This window comes from Trachurus trachurus (genome assembly GCF_905171665.1).
Source record: "Trachurus trachurus genome assembly, chromosome: 6".
NCBI classification, from domain to species: domain Eukaryota; kingdom Metazoa; phylum Chordata; class Actinopteri; order Carangiformes; family Carangidae; genus Trachurus; species Trachurus trachurus.
The window spans coordinates 33,264,312-33,278,227 of NC_139897.1; the positions used below are offsets into that span (position 1 = coordinate 33,264,312).

The 13,916-nt window shown below is 41.5% G+C and overlaps 1 protein-coding gene across 1 annotated transcript in view; it reads right to left on the reverse strand.

Moving 5' to 3' along the window:
• LOC310987540 (NACHT, LRR and PYD domains-containing protein 12-like) overlaps positions 1 to 13,916 on the reverse strand; it is a 427,459-nt gene that overhangs the window by 92,356 nt on the left and 321,187 nt on the right. The gene's annotated exons all lie outside the window — the stretch shown is intronic.

Sequence of the window (13,916 nt, forward strand, 5' to 3'; positions counted from 1 at the left end):
TAGATATAAACACGTAGAAGCCTCTGATGTTGCCGCCCAAGATACAGACTTGTAATTCACTGTATGTAGGTTTAGACCAGCGCTCTTAGCGACGCCTGCAGCTTGTGCAGAACGCTGCTGCTCGTCTTTTGACAGACACAAAAAAACGGGAGCACATAACCCCAGTTCTGGCCTCTGTCTGTCTGTCTTTTCTTCCCTCCACAGTCCACACAGGCAAACTGACTCACACTCTGACACAACAACAACAACAACAACAACAACAATAATAGCAATAATAATAATAACAATAACAATAAAGTTGTGTTGACACTCACTCGTCTCAGACTTCAGTTTCTCTCCTTCTGCTCCGTTCACTCTAAAATGGCATCTGAACACCTTTACCTTTAATCTCCTCCCTCTGTTCTGCAGTTACAATCATTTATTGTTCAGTTTAAAGTTCATCTCATTGACTTTAAACTGATAGAGTTGTTGACCTCCACCACTCATAGTACTTTGACTTTAGATATGAACACGTAGAAGCTGCCTCTGACGCTGCTGTCCATTGGAACGATGCTGCAACGTGGCCACTCTTGGGCAGGGGGAAGCCGTGTCTACTTACTGCATTAGTCTACAGAGGCAGAGGTCTATCAACCATTAAAATCACCTTATACCATGGTCTGGGTGAATCCTCAATTCTGATTGGCTGCTGGGTGTCCATTAAAAAGTGATAATGGACACCCATAAAGATGTTCCGGTAAAATTGCCTGATTACGTTCTAAATATTACTGCGCTGGCTCAAACGCTTGTTGGTAACCACGGCAACGGACACTCGGACCAAAACAACTTTTTTTCAGCGCATCACGGCACTGGAGTCTGTAAACACACAAGCGGTAAGAAGTGCACTGGACCTCTGAAAAACTTTGTGTCACGTAACATTTAAGCCGTCACCTCACCTCCCTTTACTGATCAACTATCAGGCTGTGGCAGAGTCACTGGCTGTACGCTGCGGTCACAGCGGGTCCCTCTTTTTTTCTCTTTTATCGCCGACGAGTGTTATTAAAATAGTCCGCTTGGCTCAGCCGCTTAAAGACGTATGGTTTTAACGGTAAAAACAACATTTTGACGGTAAAAACAACATTATATTACAAGTAATTGATTTAATATGTATTTATCTCGTAAGTGACCATGGTATAAGCGGGATAATGCCCTTCGAGGTGTCCGATTATCAGAGATTAATGGACTTCGCGGAAGCAAGCGTCCTCCGCTTCGCGTCGGACGGTTCACACCTCCGCGTCGTCCATTAATTTCTGATAATGGACACCTCGTCGGGCATTATCCCTTACATAACTCACTGAATATTTAACCAATTTTCAAGACGTTTGGTTATAAATGTCAGACATATACAGTATTTATGATACATCATAGATTGATATTTTTTAATATATTTTTTATATTTATCATACATACACTTACATACTCAGACACACACACACATGCATACATAGACTGAAATTTGTTCTACAAGGGTCTGACCGGGTCTGGCTGCTTGTCAGACGTATATGTCTATGGTCAGAACCCCCAGACCAAGATGGCGGCCATGTTGACGTGTCTGACAAACCTGAATGCAGCATCTACGTGAAAATATCTATGACTTTGACATTAAATCCATGTTTATCCAGTCACCGTGACCTTTGACCTTTGATGTTTGTTCTGAGTTTGAAGAAGTTGTGTGGAGGTGAATCTGAGACAATGTGCTGACGTATGTACGGACTACGTCTGACTCTTCTTCCCTCCACAGTCCACACAGACACACTGACTCTCACACTCTGACACAACAACAACAACAACAACAACAGCAACAATAAAAATAAAAATAATAATAATGTTGTGTTGAAACTCACTCGTCTCAGACTTCAGTCTCTCTCCTTCTGCTCTGTTCACTCTAAAATGGCGTCTGAACACTTTTACCTCCTCCCTCTGCTCTGCAGTTACAATCATTTATTGTTCAGTTTAAAGTTCATCTCATGGACTTTAAACAAAATTGAACAATAAATTATAATGAGGAAGTGACTTTCTACAGTAGAGTGGCGCCACCTGCTGGGTAACTCCTGGTATTACACCTGTGTGGACAGGTGAACTCTGACACCATGAATAAACAGTGAGCTGAGATCCAGCTGTGGTAGAAGAGCTGCTGAGAGATTTAAAGACACTCCACTACAAGTTACAGCTCAGTCTGTTCTCTGTCTTATTCATCACACAAGTTGTCATCAACTTTGTGTCTCAGTGTTGTAACTTAACTCGCCCCGGTCTGGCAACACGACCATATATGGAAAACACAACCACAACTAAATGTAAGTCCACACAGAAACCAGGAGGATACAAGGAGAATCATGATGAACTCCTTTAAGAAAGGTCACCTTTTGAATATTGGAGGTCACCAAGTGATTACAACTCACATCAAATCTTTGTTTCCTGTTCTATCAGAGAGAGAACTATCAAAGACGGCGTGTGAGACCATGGAAAACTACAGGTTCCTACTTTCCCATGCTGCTCAGCTACTTGTGATGCTGGGAGGAGGAGCTCCACTGACCAGAGAGTCCAGATCTTCAGGCTTCGTCAGACCCAACTTCAGAGGCTCCGGTGCAGGTGGAGAACCGTGGACTCCTTGATCTGCGTTACTCAGGGAGATTAGAGTCCATCTGCAGACTTCAGTCGTGTTGTCTTTGCCCCGGACTCACGGTTGTTTCACGGCTCAGATGTGAAACGGTTCATAAAAAGGCAGTTTGTTGGGCCTCCTCTTGAGTCTGAGAGTCGTGACTTCGAGCTGACGGACGGTGGGCAGCGAGGTTCAAAGAGAAAGACCTGCCGCTGTTTGAAGGGAGTAAAAAAAGTGAGAAAAAAAAACTCTTCTCCAGAGCTGCACAGATACACATTCAGAGAAGAGTTTATTCTGACTGAGTCCGTCCTGGATGCATTTCACTGAGACTGGTACTGATTCAGTTTCTGTCTATGTTTAAATGAAACAACTTCAAGACAAGACTTGAAATATATTAAACTTCATCTAAAAGTGTGTCCATGAAGTGTTTAATCTATCTGCAACAAAACAAAACCATCTCAGCCTCCTGCTGTTAGTTTAGTTCTGGTTCCAGTCTCTCCATCAGGTCTGGGATCCTGCTGCAGGGACCTGATCCATTCAGACCCATTAGAGCTTCAGTAAAGGTCCAGTACAGACACTGGGTGAACTGGCTTTGTGCACAGTCAGATTGAAGCAGGATGGAAACAAACTAATGACCAACTACTAGGGATGAGCGAGTACAGCATTATCTGTATCTGTATCTGTATCTGTTAACCATATGAATTATCTGTATCTGTATCTGTACTCGGAGTGGGCGGGGCCTAAACCGGAAGTGGGCGGGGTTTAACCCAGAAGTGGGTCGGGTTGTCTTGAAATGGGTGAGGCTTTAACCGGTATGTTATTTTAAGCATGCAATTGACATGGGTTGATCAGAAATTGTTATAGTTATTGCTAATTAGAAAACTATTTCCAGGACAGCATCAGCATTGAGCTTCAGATCAATGGTTTTAATCACGATAGCAAACAAACTATTTACAGAACAAGTTTTGCAACAATGAATACAACACATGCGGTTGCAATTATGAAGGAAAATGTAAGAGTTTTCATACGCAACAACTTTTGTTTTTAACTTTTAATTTTTTTTTTAATGATCAGTGTGATTTTTCTTTTTTTTTTAAATTTTATTTCCAAACCAGGTGTGTGTGTGTGTGTGTGTGTGTGTGTGAGTGAGTAAGAGAGAGACAGAGACAGCTGAGTGTCAGCTACTCTCTGTGTATCACTCATTATTCTGTATCACTGATCATGAGAGAGAGAGGGGAGGGGGGAGAGAGTGTAGCTTAATTTGTAATTTATACCACTACTACTTTTTTATTAAATACAGCAAGAAAGTGTCAGACACTCAGTGCGTGAAGTTAAAAAAAAAATGGTTAGAGCGCTGACGGTAAAAAATAAAATAAAAAACTCTGACGACCGGTAGAGAGAGGGAGAAAGAGAGAGAGAGAGAGCGTGTGTGTGAAAAAAAAAAAAATCTCCGACAGGCAGAGACGCAACGCGAGTCGGCACCACGTCTGAACGAACCCACGTTTACCAGAACTCTACTGGTTAATAAGCAAGTAGCTGAAGTAGCCTAATTAATAACAAACCTGAAGCTGAAGAAACCCTAAACGTTAAGGGAGAAGACCGGTGAACCTGAGTGACTGAGGGAGAGACAGACAGCTGTCAGCTGTTCTGTGTGTGAGTGATCAGAGCGGGACACAGCAACTCACCTGCATGTGTAGGGGAGGGGCTGTAGCCTATCACAGAACGCAGACACAGTCAGCTACCCAATCAGGATTTTCATTCAATCTTTTTTTTTTTTTTTTTTCCCGAGCACAGATATTGACTCGTATTACTCGTTTAATACTCGTACTCGGCAAAAGTGCATTATCCGTACCGGATACTCGTTTCAGCCGAGTATCCGGCTCAACTCTACCAACTACCACTGCAGTACTCAGTATCAGTCTGCTGTCAACCTCTAAACCCACATCCATCCATTAGCTGGATGAAGAGCCAATCACTGCAGTGTGCTGCGTCGCCCCGGGATACTTCACTAAACTAGTTCACACACTGAGTCTTTGGGTCAAGGGTCAGTGGGCGGACTTTAAGAAGAATTTGACAGTGTGTTGTTTTAATATAAAGCACATAGAGCCAATCAGAAGAGAGGAGGAGGCTCTGAGTCTCTCTTCTGATTGGCTGACATATGCATGATATGCATTTGTGTGTGATTATATTTCACACATTTTGAGATAAGTAATATTGTACCACTCACTCACCGTAGACCTGTAATTCTGTGTACTTCCAGAGCGCCGTCAGTTAAATCCATTCCACTGACGAATTTCCTTATTAAAGCAGAAGTAAGCGATCCGGTCGTTTTGGCTAATGCTGCGTTCCAGGCAGGCTTTTGAAACCGTAAATTACAGCTTCAAGTCACAACTTACGACTTTGTAGCGTTCCAGGCAACCCACTCGTGTTTTCCCGAACTGTTTTACCTGTGAAAGTCACTACAACGGCCACTCGTAACTTCCGACCCACGTCTTTTTTTACAGTCTATGTACCAGATCGAACTGGTACGACTTCACAGGTCGGAAAAATACGAGTTGCCTTGAACGCACCATAACAGTCTTCGTCCCTACGTCGCCACATTCAGGCGCATCCCTTGGCTGCACACACAGCCCTGCATGCCGTTCTCTCTCCTCATTGGATAAAAACTGTAGGATACGATAAATGTTTTCTCCTGGGCTCAGAGCAGAGCAGAGTGACTGACAGACCCGTGTTTCGGTCCAAACACTCTATGTAAGTGATTGTTGTCGGAAGATATAACTATTTAAGACTTATATTAACACAAATATATCACTTACTTCTGCTTTAATGAAACTCCTCCATATCCTCGCTAGTCTAGATCCATTCCACTGGACTCGCGTATTCAGAGTCCATATAAATGAAACTCCACCCCGTGTTTTCGCTCCTCCCTCGGTATCCACGATCCATTCCACTTAACTCGTACTCACACAGTCTCTATATGAAACTCCTTCCCGTGTTTTCGCTGCTCCCTCCGTATCTTCGCTCCAGATCCATTCCGCTGTACTCGCGTATTCAGAGTCTTTATAAATGAAACTCCACCCCGTGTTTTCCCTCCTCCCTCGGTATCCACGATCCATTCCACTTAACTCGTACTCACACAGTCTCTATATGAAACTCCACCCCGTGTTTTCGCTGCTCCCTCCGTATCCTCGCTCCAGATCCATTCCACTGGACTCGCGTATTCAGAGTCTTTATAAATGAAACTCCACCCCGTGTTTTCACTCCCCCCGCTGCTCCTGTCGAGGCGGGAGCAGCAACAAACACCGTCCTCTTCCAGCTCCTCAGGTGGGTGGGTCCGGCTGTCTGCTCACAGGCTGCTGTCACAGTAACAAGCTCGGTATGAGATGAACTTTAAAAAATAAGTTTTCTGCTCGTGGCTTTTAATGGCTTCATTTATATTTCTGGAGCGTTGAATTACAGCTCACTGTGTTGTTAAAACGGTTCGCTGATGTTTTAGCTTAGCTAGCTAGCTAAGTTACAGTAACATCAGTCAGCCAGTGTTTGGAGCACTTTGAATGAGAGTCAGCTAGAAGATAATGGATGATAGAACAAAATAAATAACCTGCACTGTGTTTTTTTTGTGTGTGTGTGTGTCTGTTGTAGTCAGCCAACCATGACGGAAAAAAGAAGAGAGGCCTGATATCACAGCATTTTTGATTCCACCAAAACACAAGTAAGAACTCTGTAGCCTGTTATATCAAAGAATAATTGATTTGTATTATGTGGGTGAGGTTTTTATTAGAAATTAGAAACACTTTATTTAATCCCTGAGGGGAAATTTTAAATGTCACAGAGCAGCAGCAAGACAATACACACAACAACACAGATCACAAACACTGAGTGAAAATACATGAAGACATAAAAACACATAGTGTATTAAAACACAGAATAAAAAAGAAATAAATATATGAATAAGAGATGCGTGTAGAAGGTTAAAAAGTTAAGAAGTTAAAGAAGTGCTGGGTCCGGGATGCTTATGGTGACTGAATTAATTAATCAGATTGAGGAGTTGTACAGCTGTATTGCAGTGGGTATAAATGAATGTTTATATGGCTCTCTTGAGCAGCGGGGGATCCTGCTCATATAAGCCCTTTTGGGTTTCATGCCTCCCCCTTGCACATCCCAGTCATGATGATTGTCCATGCTGTTTTAAATGATATGTTTGTGCTAAATAAAAAATAAAAAAGATTTGATATATTGGTTAGGCAGCAGAGCAGAGGCCTGTGCTATGAAGAAGGCTCAACATAGCCAGGCTTTGTGTTCATATTTCAACTAAACAAAAGACTTAACACGGTGCTACGACGCTGGCTATCAACTTAGTTTGTTAAGTCCGGCTCTCAGCTTTGTGCTCTGTGCGCGTTCACATCAAAGGAGGCGTTTGGCGTCATATGATTCTATTGGAGCCAAAAATGGAGCGACCACGGCCGCTGATTTCAGCCAAGACCAGCAGGTTGTTTTAATGGAGAGAGTATGAGCGATACAAAAAAGCGTGATCGTAGTGTTGCTGCAAATATGACAAGAGAGGAGGCTGCTTCATTTCTGACAGCTGAACATTATGCTACTTTAAATATGAAGCTTTTTCCATTTAAACAAAATAAACTAGAGCAAAAACAACTGTCATTTAAAATTGTGTTTTATATTGTTTGAATATATTTTACTGATCGCACGTAGCATGTATAACTCTCTTCGACAAGCAGCGGGTGCTGCCGTGAGCCCCTCTGATTCATTTCTTCTATTCTTACTCTTTTAAACAGTGACAGTAAAACTATTCATGTCCTCTGCTTTTATATTAGAGACCAGATGAAGTTCAGCTGGTGATGCTGGTGATTCAACTGATGTTCCTGAGGGTGATGCAGGGAGCGCCAACACTTCAGAGTTGCAGGTACGTGCTATATGAAGGGTGAGGTGATTTTAGTTTGATAATGAGAGGATGGTTTGGACATGATAATAAGTGAAGACAGTTGAATTAAAATTATAATTATTTATAACAAACATGGTCTTAATAATGCACCGCAGTGTAGTTCATTTATGACATTTCTGTTCAAACCATTTACGGCTCTGTCAGGTTTCCGATATGTATAAAATGTCAGTTTTCTTAATGATGCTCAAAACAAATTGACATTCACAATATTCAGACAACTCATATTTTAGCTTGCAACAGATGCACTATTTTCCTCAGCAGATGACTAATATTTGGTGAAGCACCGTCTCCGACATCATGGCCATTAATTAACTTGTAAACTCTGATATAAACCCTTTATTTGTCACCAACAGTCCATAACTCTTACACATTTATTATAAATCTGTGGTGTTACTTTAATACATGGTTTCATCAGTTTTGTTCACCTGAGAATACACAAACACAAGCACATCAGCAACTTAGCGTCTCACTGCAGGCTGTCTGTTTACTGACTGACACATCTGTCCATCCCTTTGCTGAGACGACCCCTGGGGACACTTAGTTGGCCAAAGTGCCTATGTGAGCTGTACTCCTTGTAACCATACATTAAGTTATTGTTGTGATTGTTAATAATCAGAATATAAACAAACCAAATGATGACATGGCTTGCTGGTGGTCAATAACTGGCTCTCTCACACTCTACTGCACCTTCTCCCATCAAGTTGAGCAGCCAAGAACATGCACGAGTAATTTACCTTCCAGTAGAAAAGCATGTAAACACAAAAATAATCTGAGTAAAAAATATACAGTACATCAGAGTAGTGAACCATACAGTATCTTACATTTTTAGAATATAACTCATGTTGTAGAATGAAACAACAAAAAGTAACGCAACCTCCCATACCTGCATGAAAATAGTACGCAAGGGTGGACAGTAACTGGTTCTCTCACCAGAACACTGGCAGACCATCAACAATACTATTTTCAGTACGTGACTACACTAGACATCTTCAGCAGTGCAGCATTTAGATAGGTATTCAATTCAATTCAATTCAATTCAATTCAATTCAATTCAATTCAATTCAATTCAATTCAGTTCAGTTCAATTCAATTCAATTCAATTCAATCCAATCCAATTCAATTCAATTCAATTCAATTCAATTCAATTCAATTCAATTCAATTAAGGCATAAAAGCTACTGAAAACCTGTTCATGCAACTAAACTAACATTTTAGAAGAGATAAAGGTACACAAACAAGTTTTAATAGATTTTCATAAGAAACAATAACACAAAAAAACATACTATTGTTGTGCAATAATGAGTGTGTTGCTGTATGTATAGAGGAATGTGCAATAATGAGTGTGTTGCTGTATGCAAAGAGGAAAGGGTAATGTGCAATATTGAGTGTGCTGCTGAATGTAAAGAGGAATGTAATAATAATGTTGCTGTAGCAAGGGGTCGGATGGGCATCATGTTATTATTATTATTGTCTTTTTATTTTTATATGTATAGGTGTTTTCAGGACATTGTGGGGGGACGCGCAAGGAGCTGGGGAATATAGGATGTTGTGTTTGTTTATGGTCTTGATGTACTGTTTTGTTTATGTGTTCATGGCGCTTGGAGTCTCTGGTCTGTCCACGACAAATTTCTCCCAAGGGAGACAATAAAGACAAACTAACTAAACTAACTAACTAACTATTACAAACAATAAACCAAAATGAACAGAACAGAGAAATGCATATAGCTTCCCCCATCAAGTGGAGAGGATCTGTTCAAATTAATTTCTCTCTCAACACAAAACGACCACTTCACGGGTGCAAGCCTGCTGCAGCCGCCGCTCCTGCTGACAGCCGACCGGGGGAGAAAAAAAAACATTTCTTTGCTCGGTACTTTCAGAAAATAACCAGGGTTAGAGTAAGACCAACGGTCTGTACAGCAGCTCCCACTGTGTGCGTCAGGGCATATCAGGCTGTGTGATTATGCACAAAGATCATTTTAACCCATTGGAGCAATTTCTGAAATTTAACATGATAAACCAATTTCAATTCAACGTGGCCATTTGCTTAGAGGATTCAGCTGAAGCATAATGAGCGTTCATGTATGTCAATTATTTGCTTGCTTTGCGGATAATTATGTACAAGATCCATTTGACCCCAAAAAGGAAAAAAAAAGATCAATGCGCAGCCTCCATTTCCTTTCTGATTGCGTCCGTTAGGCCTGGGACGATAATAAATTTTGCTGGACGATATATTGTCCCACAAATTATTGACGATAAACGATATTATTGACACATTTTTTTGAGAACAAATTAACCACTAATATAATAATAATATTTAATAATAATGCAAGTAGACCCTTTTAAATGCGATAAACTTTTATTTCTCATGAGTATTTTTTTTTAACCATTGTAATTGGAATGACAAGAACTTATATAGCTACTATCCTAAATAAGTAAAATAAACAAAAAATAATAAACAGTGCAGTGCAGCTCATCTGTCCAATAACGGTAAACACCTGAAGCTCCACTTCAACACTTCAACAAACTAATGTGACTTCCACAGATGTAAGATTTCATCAATGAGACTAGCCTTTATCTCCTAAAAAGTATTAAACCAGCTGGTGGTAAACCTCTAAAAACCTGCTGATAAGTTTTCTTAGTCGTTTTCTCCCCCAATGACGGAGGTTGACCGGCCTGTGATGACTGAAAAGAGGGTTCACTCCTTTCATTCTGCAAAACAAACGGCCCAGGTGCGACCGATGCACAGAGTGAAGCCTCTTGTCATCCAGCCTGGTTGGAGGCAAGAGACCAGGAAAACAAATACGTGCGCATTCACATGGCGATATATCGAGGCCGGAAAAATGATCGAGTTAATTTTCATTTATCGTGCGATTAATTGATTTATTGATTATCGTCCCAGGCCTAGCGTCCGTCTGTCCGTTCATAGTGGGTTTTTCCCAACAGCCTTTTCAAAATAGCAGGATCTTAAGAAAAAATGGGAAACCCCGCCATTACGATGAATGGAAATATTTTCTTTTCGAAGCGGCTGGGTTTCAGAAAGGCGGGGTGTAACCATCATTGGTTTGACACAAGGTTGGGTTAAATATTGTGACCCACCTCACTGGGTTGAAGACAGGACCTGGATGGGATCCGCACGAGGCTGACCCTCTGACTCAGCCAGACTGAACCTTAACCAGCATTTACCCGGAAATGGTAAGAAAATTTGAAACAATGAAGAGCTTAATAAGGTAGATGAATTCTTGTTGTGCCCTTAAATGACATTTGGTGGCAATATTATTAGCCGAAACTTATAAAAGCTAGCTCACTTGTGATGATAATAGCTAGTCAGCTAGTCAGTAACCAAGTCAGCTAATACAGAATATTGTGTCTAATTCCGCTGGTGTGAAGTATTTTGACAAAAATGCCGAACTGAATGGCTGTAAGACTTACTGCTATGGTAAATAGTGTGTATCAGCAAGGTATTAGCTAGCGTGCTCGCCTGCCAACTCTGCTGTTAGCAACCTAGCTTGATAGTTGTTTCAGAGGTAGTCCTGCACCAGGTGTGCATAGTTCTTGTGATCAGTGTACACTTCTCATCTTTGTTACACAGGGTTTAAATACGGGTTACTAAATGTGAGTGTCTTTATTAGTGGAAACGGTGCAGGTCCTCCCTCCAGCTGTGGGACATGAACCAGGAGAGCAGCTGGGAGAACACATAGACACATCCTTTTATTGTAATTTGCGAAACTGAACCTGACACCTAAATAATATGTATCTTTTCGTGATGTTGTTGTTGTTGCTGCTCTACAATGATATTCTGATGTGTTTTGACTACATGTTGAGTCTTGAAAGAGCAAATATTGAAAAAAAAAAAGAAAAAACGTACAGGAAATGATATTTGATCTACATATGTTTGTGTGAAAAATGAAGGCTATGGTTTCTTTTGTAAATCATACTTATCAATAATACTAAACAGTTTAATTAAATGGCATCTTTCTGTTTAATAAGACTGAGGGCGAAAAGAAGAAATTCGTTATAAAACATGTATTTTGGTCTTTTGCTGTGTTTTGTTGTGCACAACAAGTGGATGTGGCAGTAGCTACTAACAGTAACACAGTAAAAATACTTCATGTATTTACAGCACAACAATAAAGGTAGTTTCTGTAGACAGTATCAGAGTAAAAGTACTTCTTTCAAGGTATCACAGTGAATACTTCTCATATTTACAGTACCAAAGTAAAAGTATCTTCAGAACCACAGTAATTGTACTTTATAAGGTATTCTTTATTTACAGTAGCAAAGTAAAAATGACTCATGTATTTACAGTAGAACAATAAGAGTAGTTTCTGTACATACAGCATCAGAGTAAAAGTATTTCTTAGGCCCCATTCACATGGAGCGCCTGAAAACGCGTTTTTCAAAGCGCTTCTGAGCTCGCGTCTATGGTCGCGTCTGCCGTTACTAAGCAACCAAAAGCGCCCGTCACATTTTTACATTTAGTGGTGACGCTTCTGTCATTTAACCAGGAATTGAGTAAACACAGAGCTGATCAGATTTCAAGCACCGTGAATCCCTCTCAGCAGCTTCACTGCTCGATCTGTCTGTCTGTCTGTCAGTTTGAACGGAGGACTCACCGCCGTGTGGAGAGGAGGCAGGCAGGCGAGACGTGAACTCCCTACCTTGTGTCTAATAAAAGTTAAAAATGCGGTTAAATGTACTGGTATCACACTGCTGCTATGGCAGCTATGGAGTAGAGATCCGGGGCTGGACCGGGGGAGAACTGAGCTGCCGCTCGCCGAGAGGGAGCTGCTGAAAGCGGGCAAGCACTGAGAGCCGGGCTGCTTGTTGCTGCTGGTGAAGCAGGTCCGTGCAGCTGATTCTGATCACATGACACGCGGTGCGCGTGCGGCATTCGAAAAAGTTGAGATATTTTCATCTCGGTGCGCCTCGGACGCGCACGGAAAAAAAGGCGCGGCGGCGTCGCTTCGGATTTTGCGCGGTTACATTGAAAACAATGGAAACGCTCGCGCAAAAGACGCTCCATTTGAATGGGCCCTTACAAGGTATCACAGTGGATACTATAATATAGGAGCAGAGTAAAAGTTTCTATAATGAGAGTATCACAGTAAAAGTATTTAGTTTGGAGTTACTGGAGTAAAAGTACTTCCTGTACTTGAGTGACAGGTGAAGCTCATTGTTCCTGTTTGACTCAACACCTTTACCTGTGACTGGATCACTGATGATTGACACATTGAAGCTGCTGCAGCGTTTTCTGAGTCTCTGATGTCATAGATGATGTCATATGTTATGTCACATCCTGACAGGTTCACCTGCTGCACTTTACAGTTTCTTTCACTCCCACAGTCTCATCAGCTGTGGAAACATCTACAGATCAGACTCACTTCAGAGTCTCCAGTCGAAAGTCTGGACTCATCACAAGATCACGAAGCTGCTGCAGAGCTGAAGAGCTCAGGTTGTAGTTGTGTCCTCTCAGGTCCAGGCGTCTCAGGTGGGAGGGGTTGGACTTCAGAGCTGAGACCAGAGAAGAACAGCTGATCTCTGACACACTGCAGCCCTCCAATCTGAATAAAGAATAAAAGCAGAAGATGAAATGAAGATCACACACACAAGTGATCAGAAAATTGATTATTGATCAGACTGAGTGAAATGAGCTGAAAGTGAAGAGTCATTGTCAGTGTGAGAGAAGAACAACTGGAAACATGAGACAACAACTATTTAAAACGTCCTTCATTCATGACATCAAAGTCAATGATTCAAGTTCTGAGTGAAGATCAATCAGGTTCAGTTGTGGATCAAAGATCTAATATCTACAACAGTAACAGTCAATGAACTGACCTCAGAGTCTCCAGTCTACAGTCTGGACTCTCCAGAAAACCACTCAGATCCTTCACTCCTGAGTCATGAAGGTAGTTTCCACTCAGCTCCAGTTCTCTCAGGTGGGAGGGGTTGGACTTCAGAGCTGAGACCAGAGAAGAACAGCTGATCTCTGACAAACTGCAGTACTCCAATCTGAATAAAGAATACAAGCAGTGAGTTGAGGAAAAAGCTCCTTGTTGACAGCGTTCAGTGTCTCATCATCTGTTCAGAGCTGAAGAAGCTTCAGAAAGAACAAGTTTAGAAAATCAAAGTCCAACAGCTGAAGCAAAAGGAAGCAGGTTAAACAGTCACATAGAGAGAAAACAGCTCATTAATATTCATGAGAAGCTGCTGCTGCTTCAACACAGACACAGTGACTCCGCCTCTTCACCTGTCAGCTCCACTCTCTCATCAAACCAGTGATAGGCATGCTGAAAAGAAAAGAGAGAGAGAGACGCGCCTGGGT